General features: G+C 48.4%; 1 non-coding gene across 1 annotated transcript in view; it reads left to right on the top strand.

Moving 5' to 3' along the window:
• Positions 1 to 9,657: 9,657 nt before the first annotated feature.
• LOC143278488 (small subunit ribosomal RNA) overlaps positions 9,658 to 10,000 on the top strand; it is a 1,828-nt gene continuing 1,485 nt past the window's right edge. Inside the window, exon 1 of the ribosomal RNA XR_013054117.1 lies at positions 9,658 to 10,000. This exon is cut by the window's right edge and continues 1,485 nt beyond it. This is a non-coding gene — a ribosomal RNA (small subunit ribosomal RNA).

Here is a 10,000-nt window from a genome sequence, read left to right as displayed (position 1 = left end):
AACGGCGTTTTCCTCTCAACTTTGGCATGCTCGCTGAGGAAAAGGCAGGTAAAGGTTGTGGATAAAAAGTAAACGCGCTGTGGAGAATTGCCCAAATCGTTCAGGCGCCGTGAAAAAAAGAAAGACGTAGTCGTCAACGTCTGGTCCCGTCAATGGCGAAGGGCGTTTTCTCTCAACTTTGGCATGCTCGCTGAGGAAAAGGCAGGTAAAGGTTGTGGATAAAAGTCCGAAGAACCTCGCTACAATTGCCAAAATCTTTCCGCTGCCATTCAAAAATGGACTACTCCTCCACACCTCCTCCCGTCCATGCCAAACGGCGTTTTCTCTCAACTTTGGCATGCTCGGAGAGAAAAAAAGGCAGGTAAAGGTTGTGGATAAAAAAGTAAAAAATTGCCAAAATACTTTCTGGGCCCTCAAAAAAAGGCCTACTCCTCAACGCCTGCTCCCGTCCATGCCGAACCGCGTTTTCTATCAACTTTGGCATGCTCGGAGAGAGAAAAAGGAAAAAAGAAAAAAAAGGTCCAGTAAAGGTTGTGGGATAAAGTAACCGGCTTTGGAGAATTGCCTGAATCCTTCCGGCGCTGTGAAAAAAAAAGACCAAAAAAAGACCTGGTCGTCAACGCCTGCTCCTGTCCATGCCAAACGGCGTTTTCCTCTCAACTTTGGCATGCTCGCTGAGGAAAAGGCAGGTAAAGGTTGTGGATAAAAAGTAAACGCGCTGTGGAGAATTGCCCAAATCGTTCAGGCGCCGTTGAAAAAAGAAAGACGTAGTCGTCAACGTCTGGTCCCGTCAATGGCGAAGGGCGTTTTCTCTCAACTTTGGCATGCTCGCTGAGGAAAAGGCAGGTAAAGGTTGTGGATAAAAGTCCGAAGAACCTCGCTACAATTGCCAAAATCTTTCGCTGCCATTCAAAAATGGACTACTCCTCCACACCTCCTCCCGTCCATGCCAAACGGCGTTTTCTCTCAACTTTGCATGCTCGGAGAGAAAAAAAGGCAGGTAAAGTTGTGGATACAAAAGTAAAAAATTGCCAAAATACTTTCTGGGCCCTCAAAAAAAGGCCTACTCCTCAACGCCTGCTCCCGTCCATGCCGAACCGCGTTTTCTATCAACTTTGGGCATGCTCGGAGAGAGAAAAAAGGAAAAAAAAGAAAAAAAAGGTCCAGTAAAGGTGTGGATAAAAGTAACCGGCTTTGGAGAATTGCCTGAAATCCTTCCGGCGCTGTGAAAAAAAAAGACCAAAAAAAAGACCTGGTCGTCAACGCCTGCTCCTGTCCATGCCAAACGGGCGTTTTTCCTCTCAACTTTGGCATGCTCGCTGAGGAAAAGGCAGGTAAAGGTTGTGGGTAAAAAGTAAACGCGCTGTGGAGAATTGCCCAAATCGTTCTGGCGCCGTGAAAAAAAGAAAGACGTAGTCGTCAACGTCTGGTCCCGTCAATGGCGAAGGGCGTTTTCTCTCAACTTTGGCATGCTCGCTGAGGAAAAGGCAGGTAAAGGTTGTGGATAAAAGTCCGAAGAACCTCGCTACAATTGCCAAAATCTTTCCGCTGCCATTCAAAAATGGACTACTCCTCCACACCTCCTCCCGTCCATGCCAAACGGCGTTTTCTCTCAACTTTGGCATGCTCGGAGAGAAAAAATAGGCAGGTAAAGGTTGTGGATAAAAAAGTAAAAAATTGCCAAAATACTTTCTGGGCCCTCAAAAAAAGGGCCTACTCCTCAACGCCTGCTCCCGTCCTTGCCGAACCGCTTTTTCTAATCAACTTTGGCATGCTCGGAGAGAGAAAAAAGGAAAAAAAGAAAAAAAAGGTCCAGTAAAGGGTTGTGATAAAAGTAACCGGCTTTGGGAGAATTGCCTGAATCCTTCCGCGCTGTGAAAAAAAAAGACCAAAAAAAAGACCTGGTCGTCAACGCCTGCTCCTGTCCATTGCCAAACGGCGTTTTCCTCTCAACTTTGGCATGCTCGCTGAGGAAAAGGCAGGTAAAGGTTGTGGATAAAAAGTAAACGCGCTGTGGAGAATTGCCCAAATCGTTCAGGCGCCGTGAAAAAAAGAAAGACGTAGTCGTCAACGTCTGGTCCCGTCAATGGCGAAGGGCGTTTTCTCTCAACTTTGGCATGCTCGCTGAGGAAAAGGCAGGTAAAGGTTGTGGATAAAAGTCCGAAGAACCTCGCTACAATTGCCAAAATCTTTCCGCTGCCATTCAAAAATGGACTACTCCTCCACACCTCCTCCCGTCCATGCCAAACGGCGTTTTCTCTCAACTTTGGCATGCTCGGAGAGAAAAAAAGGCAGGTAAAGGTTGTGGATAAAAAAGTAAAAAATTGCCAAAATACTTTCTGGGCCCTCAAAAAAAGGCCTACTCCTCAACGCCTGCTCCCGTCCATGCCGAACCGCGTTTTCTATCAACTTTGGCATGCTCGGAGAGAGAAAAAAGGAAAAAAAGAAAAAAAAGGTCCAGTAAAGGTTGTGGATAAAAGTAACCGGCTTTGGAGAATTGCCTGAATCCTTCCGGCGCTGTGAAAAAAAAAGACCAAAAAAAAGACCTGGTCGTCAACGCCTGCTCCTGTCCATGCCAAACGGCGTTTTCCTCTCAACTTTGGCATGCTCGCTGAGGAAAAGGCAGGTAAAGGTTGTGGATAAAAAGTAAACGCGCTGTGGAGAATTGCCCAAATCGTTCAGGCGCCGTGAAAAAAAGAAAGACGTAGTCGTCAACGTCTGGTCCCGTCAATGGCGAAGGGCGTTTTCTCTCAACTTTGGCATGCTCGCTGAGGAAAAGGCAGGTAAAGGTTGTGGATAAAAGTCCGAAGAACCTCGCTACAATTGCCAAAATCTTTCCGCTGCCATTCAAAAATGGACTACTCCTCCACACCTCCTCCCGTCCATGCCAAACGGCGTTTTCTCTCAACTTTGGCATGCTCGGAGAGAAAAAAAGGCAGGTAAAGGTTGTGGATAAAAAAGTAAAAAATTGCCAAAATACTTTCTGGGCCCTCAAAAAAAGGCCTACTCCTCAACGCCTGCTCCCGTCCATGCCGAACCGCGTTTTCTATCAACTTTGGCATGCTCGGAGAGAGAAAAAAGGAAAAAAAGAAAAAAAAGGTCCAGTAAAGGTTGTGGATAAAAGTAACCGGCTTTGGAGAATTGCCTGAATCCTTCCGGCGCTGTGAAAAAAAAAGACCAAAAAAAAGACCTGGTCGTCAACGCCTGCTCCTGTCCATGCCAAACGGCGTTTTCCTCTCAACTTTGGCATGCTCGCTGAGGAAAAGGCAGGTAAAGGTTGTGGATAAAAAGTAAACGCGCTGTGGAGAATTGCCCAAATCGTTCAGGCGCCGTGAAAAAAAGAAAGACGTAGTCGTCAACGTCTGGTCCCGTCAATGGCGAAGGGCGTTTTCTCTCAACTTTGGCATGCTCGCTGAGGAAAAGGCAGGTAAAGGTTGTGGATAAAAGTCCGAAGAACCTCGCTACAATTGCCAAAATCTTTCCGCTGCCATTCAAAAATGGACTACTCCTCCACACCTCCTCCCGTCCATGCCAAACGGCGTTTTCTCTCAACTTTGGCATGCTCGGAGAGAAAAAAAGGCAGGTAAAGGTTGTGGATAAAAAAGTAAAAAATTGCCAAAATACTTTCTGGGCCCTCAAAAAAAGGCCTACTCCTCAACGCCTGCTCCCGTCCATGCCGAACCGCGTTTTCTATCAACTTTGGCATGCTCGGAGAGAGAAAAAAGGAAAAAAAGAAAAAAAAGGTCCAGTAAAGGTTGTGGATAAAAGTAACCGGCTTTGGAGAATTGCCTGAATCCTTCCGGCGCTGTGAAAAAAAAAGACCAAAAAAAAGACCTGGTCGTCAACGCCTGCTCCTGTCCATGCCAAACGGCGTTTTCCTCTCAACTTTGGCATGCTCGCTGAGGAAAAGGCAGGTAAAGGTTGTGGATAAAAAGTAAACGCGCTGTGGAGAATTGCCCAAATCGTTCAGGCGCCGTGAAAAAAAGAAAGACGTAGTCGTCAACGTCTGGTCCCGTCAATGGCGAAGGGCGTTTTCTCTCAACTTTGGCATGCTCGCTGAGGAAAAGGCAGGTAAAGGTTGTGGATAAAAGTCCGAAGAACCTCGCTACAATTGCCAAAATCTTTCCGCTGCCATTCAAAAATGGACTACTCCTCCACACCTCCTCCCGTCCATGCCAAACGGCGTTTTCTCTCAACTTTGGCATGCTCGGAGAGAAAAAAAGGCAGGTAAAGGTTGTGGATAAAAAAGTAAAAAATTGCCAAAATACTTTCTGGGCCCTCAAAAAAAGGCCTACTCCTCAACGCCTGCTCCCGTCCATGCCGAACCGCGTTTTCTATCAACTTTGGCATGCTCGGAGAGAGAAAAAAGGAAAAAAAGAAAAAAAAGGTCCAGTAAAGGTTGTGGATAAAAGTAACCGGCTTTGGAGAATTGCCTGAATCCTTCCGGCGCTGTGAAAAAAAAAGACCAAAAAAAAGACCTGGTCGTCAACGCCTGCTCCTGTCCATGCCAAACGGCGTTTTCCTCTCAACTTTGGCATGCTCGCTGAGGAAAAGGCAGGTAAAGGTTGTGGATAAAAAGTAAACGCGCTGTGGAGAATTGCCCAAATCGTTCAGGCGCCGTGAAAAAAAGAAAGACGTAGTCGTCAACGTCTGGTCCCGTCAATGGCGAAGGGCGTTTTCTCTCAACTTTGGCATGCTCGCTGAGGAAAAGGCAGGTAAAGGTTGTGGATAAAAGTCCGAAGAACCTCGCTACAATTGCCAAAATCTTTCCGCTGCCATTCAAAAATGGACTACTCCTCCACACCTCCTCCCGTCCATGCCAAACGGCGTTTTCTCTCAACTTTGGCATGCTCGGAGAGAAAAAAAGGCAGGTAAAGGTTGTGGATAAAAAAGTAAAAAATTGCCAAAATACTTTCTGGGCCCTCAAAAAAAGGCCTACTCCTCAACGCCTGCTCCCGTCCATGCCGAACCGCGTTTTCTATCAACTTTGGCATGCTCGGAGAGAGAAAAAAGGAAAAAAAGAAAAAAAAGGTCCAGTAAAGGTTGTGGATAAAAGTAACCGGCTTTGGAGAATTGCCTGAATCCTTCCGGCGCTGTGAAAAAAAAAGACCAAAAAAAAGACCTGGTCGTCAACGCCTGCTCCTGTCCATGCCAAACGGCGTTTTCCTCTCAACTTTGGCATGCTCGCTGAGGAAAAGGCAGGTAAAGGTTGTGGATAAAAAGTAAACGCGCTGTGGAGAATTGCCCAAATCGTTCAGGCGCCGTGAAAAAAAGAAAGACGTAGTCGTCAACGTCTGGTCCCGTCAATGGCGAAGGGCGTTTTCTCTCAACTTTGGCATGCTCGCTGAGGAAAAGGCAGGTAAAGGTTGTGGATAAAAGTCCGAAGAACCTCGCTACAATTGCCAAAATCTTTCCGCTGCCATTCAAAAATGGACTACTCCTCCACACCTCCTCCCGTCCATGCCAAACGGCGTTTTCTCTCAACTTTGGCATGCTCGGAGAGAAAAAAAGGCAGGTAAAGGTTGTGGATAAAAAAGTAAAAAATTGCCAAAATACTTTCTGGGCCCTCAAAAAAAGGCCTACTCCTCAACGCCTGCTCCCGTCCATGCCGAACCGCGTTTTCTATCAACTTTGGCATGCTCGGAGAGAGAAAAAAGGAAAAAAAGAAAAAAAAGGTCCAGTAAAGGTTGTGGATAAAAGTAACCGGCTTTGGAGAATTGCCTGAATCCTTCCGGCGCTGTGAAAAAAAAAGACCAAAAAAAAGACCTGGTCGTCAACGCCTGCTCCTGTCCATGCCAAACGGCGTTTTCCTCTCAACTTTGGCATGCTCGCTGAGGAAAAGGCAGGTAAAGGTTGTGGATAAAAAGTAAACGCGCTGTGGAGAATTGCCCAAATCGTTCAGGCGCCGTGAAAAAAAGAAAGACGTAGTCGTCAACGTCTGGTCCCGTCAATGGCGAAGGGCGTTTTCTCTCAACTTTGGCATGCTCGCTGAGGAAAAGGCAGGTAAAGGTTGTGGATAAAAGTCCGAAGAACCTCGCTACAATTGCCAAAATCTTTCCGCTGCCATTCAAAAATGGACTACTCCTCCACACCTCCTCCCGTCCATGCCAAACGGCGTTTTCTCTCAACTTTGGCATGCTCGGAGAGAAAAAAAGGCAGGTAAAGGTTGTGGATAAAAAAGTAAAAAATTGCCAAAATACTTTCTGGGCCCTCAAAAAAAGGCCTACTCCTCAACGCCTGCTCCCGTCCATGCCGAACCGCGTTTTCTATCAACTTTGGCATGCTCGGAGAGAGAAAAAAGGAAAAAAAGAAAAAAAAGGTCCAGTAAAGGTTGTGGATAAAAGTAACCGGCTTTGGAGAATTGCCTGAATCCTTCCGGCGCTGTGAAAAAAAAAGACCAAAAAAAAGACCTGGTCGTCAACGCCTGCTCCTGTCCATGCCAAACGGCGTTTTCCTCTCAACTTTGGCATGCTCGCTGAGGAAAAGGCAGGTAAAGGTTGTGGATAAAAAGTAAACGCGCTGTGGAGAATTGCCCAAATCGTTCAGGCGCCGTGAAAAAAAGAAAGACGTAGTCGTCAACGTCTGGTCCCGTCAATGGCGAAGGGCGTTTTCTCTCAACTTTGGCATGCTCGCTGAGGAAAAGGCAGGTAAAGGTTGTGGATAAAAGTCCGAAGAACCTCGCTACAATTGCCAAAATCTTTCCGCTGCCATTCAAAAATGGACTACTCCTCCACACCTCCTCCCGTCCATGCCAAACGGCGTTTTCTCTCAACTTTGGCATGCTCGGAGAGAAAAAAAGGCAGGTAAAGGTTGTGGATAAAAAAGTAAAAAATTGCCAAAATACTTTCTGGGCCCTCAAAAAAAGGCCTACTCCTCAACGCCTGCTCCCGTCCATGCCGAACCGCGTTTTCTATCAACTTTGGCATGCTCGGAGAGAGAAAAAAGGAAAAAAAGAAAAAAAAGGTCCAGTAAAGGTTGTGGATAAAAGTAACCGGCTTTGGAGAATTGCCTGAATCCTTCCGGCGCTGTGAAAAAAAAAGACCAAAAAAAAGACCTGGTCGTCAACGCCTGCTCCTGTCCATGCCAAACGGCGTTTTCCTCTCAACTTTGGCATGCTCGCTGAGGAAAAGGCAGGTAAAGGTTGTGGATAAAAAGTAAACGCGCTGTGGAGAATTGCCCAAATCGTTCAGGCGCCGTGAAAAAAAGAAAGACGTAGTCGTCAACGTCTGGTCCCGTCAATGGCGAAGGGCGTTTTCTCTCAACTTTGGCATGCTCGCTGAGGAAAAGGCAGGTAAAGGTTGTGGATAAAAGTCCGAAGAACCTCGCTACAATTGCCAAAATCTTTCCGCTGCCATTCAAAAATGGACTACTCCTCCACACCTCCTCCCGTCCATGCCAAACGGCGTTTTCTCTCAACTTTGGCATGCTCGGAGAGAAAAAAAGGCAGGTAAAGGTTGTGGATAAAAAAGTAAAAAATTGCCAAAATACTTTCTGGGCCCTCAAAAAAAGGCCTACTCCTCAACGCCTGCTCCCGTCCATGCCGAACCGCGTTTTCTATCAACTTTGGCATGCTCGGAGAGAGAAAAAAGGAAAAAAAGAAAAAAAAGGTCCAGTAAAGGTTGTGGATAAAAGTAACCGGCTTTGGAGAATTGCCTGAATCCTTCCGGCGCTGTGAAAAAAAAAGACCAAAAAAAAGACCTGGTCGTCAACGCCTGCTCCTGTCCATGCCAAACGGCGTTTTCCTCTCAACTTTGGCATGCTCGCTGAGGAAAAGGCAGGTAAAGGTTGTGGATAAAAAGTAAACGCGCTGTGGAGAATTGCCCAAATCGTTCAGGCGCCGTGAAAAAAAGAAAGACGTAGTCGTCAACGTCTGGTCCCGTCAATGGCGAAGGGCGTTTTCTCTCAACTTTGGCATGCTCGCTGAGGAAAAGGCAGGTAAAGGTTGTGGATAAAAGTCCGAAGAACCTCGCTACAATTGCCAAAATCTTTCCGCTGCCATTCAAAAATGGACTACTCCTCCACACCTCCTCCCGTCCATGCCAAACGGCGTTTTCTCTCAACTTTGGCATGCTCGGAGAGAAAAAAAGGCAGGTAAAGGTTGTGGATAAAAAAGTAAAAAATTGCCAAAATACTTTCTGGGCCCTCAAAAAAAGGCCTACTCCTCAACGCCTGCTCCCGTCCATGCCGAACCGCGTTTTCTATCAACTTTGGCATGCTCGGAGAGAGAAAAAAGGAAAAAAAGAAAAAAAAGGTCCAGTAAAGGTTGTGGATAAAAGTAACCGGCTTTGGAGAATTGCCTGAATCCTTCCGGCGCTGTGAAAAAAAAAGACCAAAAAAAAGACCTGGTCGTCAACGCCTGCTCCTGTCCATGCCAAACGGCGTTTTCCTCTCAACTTTGGCATGCTCGCTGAGGAAAAGGCAGGTAAAGGTTGTGGATAAAAAGTAAACGCGCTGTGGAGAATTGCCCAAATCGTTCAGGCGCCGTGAAAAAAAGAAAGACGTAGTCGTCAACGTCTGGTCCCGTCAATGGCGAAGGGCGTTTTCTCTCAACTTTGGCATGCTCGCTGAGGAAAAGGCAGGTAAAGGTTGTGGATAAAAGTCCGAAGAACCTCGCTACAATTGCCAAAATCTTTCCGCTGCCATTCAAAAATGGACTACTCCTCCACACCTCCTCCCGTCCATGCCAAACGGCGTTTTCTCTCAACTTTGGCATGCTCGGAGAGAAAAAAAGGCAGGTAAAGGTTGTGGATAAAACTCCAAAACCTCGCTACAATTGCCAAAATACTTTCTGGGCCCTCAAAAAAAGGCCTACTCCTCAACGCCTGGTCCCCAGGCACGTGCTGGGGGGCCTCAACTCAGGCTCTGCCCAATGTGGATCAAGGTCCACCTTCGCAGCGCCTTATGCGACACCCTGGTTGTGGGGGACGCGGCGTGGCGTGGCGGATCGCTCCGGTCGGCGCACAGCCGGCAACGGTCGACCCGTCCGCCTGGCTTTACTGCCCCCGCGCTTCTGTCTTTTGCACTGGCAAGCTAGCGACCGCTCGGCGTGCGAGGCCCGAGTCGGGGGACGGGAGTCTCGGGAGCCCACCAGCTCCCCGCAGGCTACCCGCCCGGCTGCCGAGCTTCCCGCCTGCGCGTCCAAGTGTGAACGCGCACGGCCGCCTCGCCGGGCTTCCTTTGCCGGGGCTCGGCTTGTCGGCCGGCGTCTCACGGTCCGTAGAAGGTTCGGTGCGTTCGCTGACGACGGGTCGAGAGAAGCGTTTTCTCTCCTCCCTCACTGACGGTCGTTGGTGCTCCCCAGCCCCTTCGGCGTCCCAAAGCGTAACGCCTGCTTCATCTCGTCAAGGGCGCGCCCGTCTCTAACCGGGCGTCGTCCGGCACGTGGAAACGGGCGGGAGACGGTGTCGAGGAGGAAGAAAGGGTGGGGTCCGGTCCGGTCCGGTCTGGTCTCCTCCTCCTCCTTCTTCTTCTTGGCGCGCCTCCCGCCGAGACCGATGGATTCGTTGCACTCTCAGGCCCTGAATCTGTTGTCCGGTGGTTTCAGTTGATAGTGCTGCCGCGGACCGCCCACGGAAAGAGCTCAGCCCTCGTTTCTGTGAGCAGCGGTCCCAACTGGCGCTGCAACCGTCTCCCGGGGGCACGCAGAATACGGGTTGCATTCTGGTTGATCCTGCCAGTAGTCATATGCTTGTCTCAAAGATTAAGCCATGCATGTCTAAGTTCACACCCTCGTACGGTGAAACCGCGAATGGCTCATTAAATCAGTCGAGGTTCCTTAGATGATCCAAATTTACTTGGATAACTGTGGTAATTCTAGAGCTAATACATGCCGACCAGCTCCGACCCCTCGGGGAAAGAGCGCTTTTATTAGTTCAAAGCCAGTCGGGTTCTGCCCGTCCTTTGGTGACTCTGGATAACTTTGTGCCGATCGCATGGCCTCGAGCCGGCGACGCATCTTTCAAATGTCTGCCCTATCAAATGACGATGGTACGTGATCTGC

Source organism: Babylonia areolata, unplaced genomic scaffold, assembly GCF_041734735.1.
Source record: "Babylonia areolata isolate BAREFJ2019XMU unplaced genomic scaffold, ASM4173473v1 tig00006419, whole genome shotgun sequence".
In the NCBI taxonomy this organism is placed as follows: Eukaryota; Metazoa; Mollusca; class Gastropoda; order Neogastropoda; family Buccinidae; genus Babylonia; species Babylonia areolata.
This window is presented reverse-complemented; position numbering and strand designations above follow the sequence as displayed.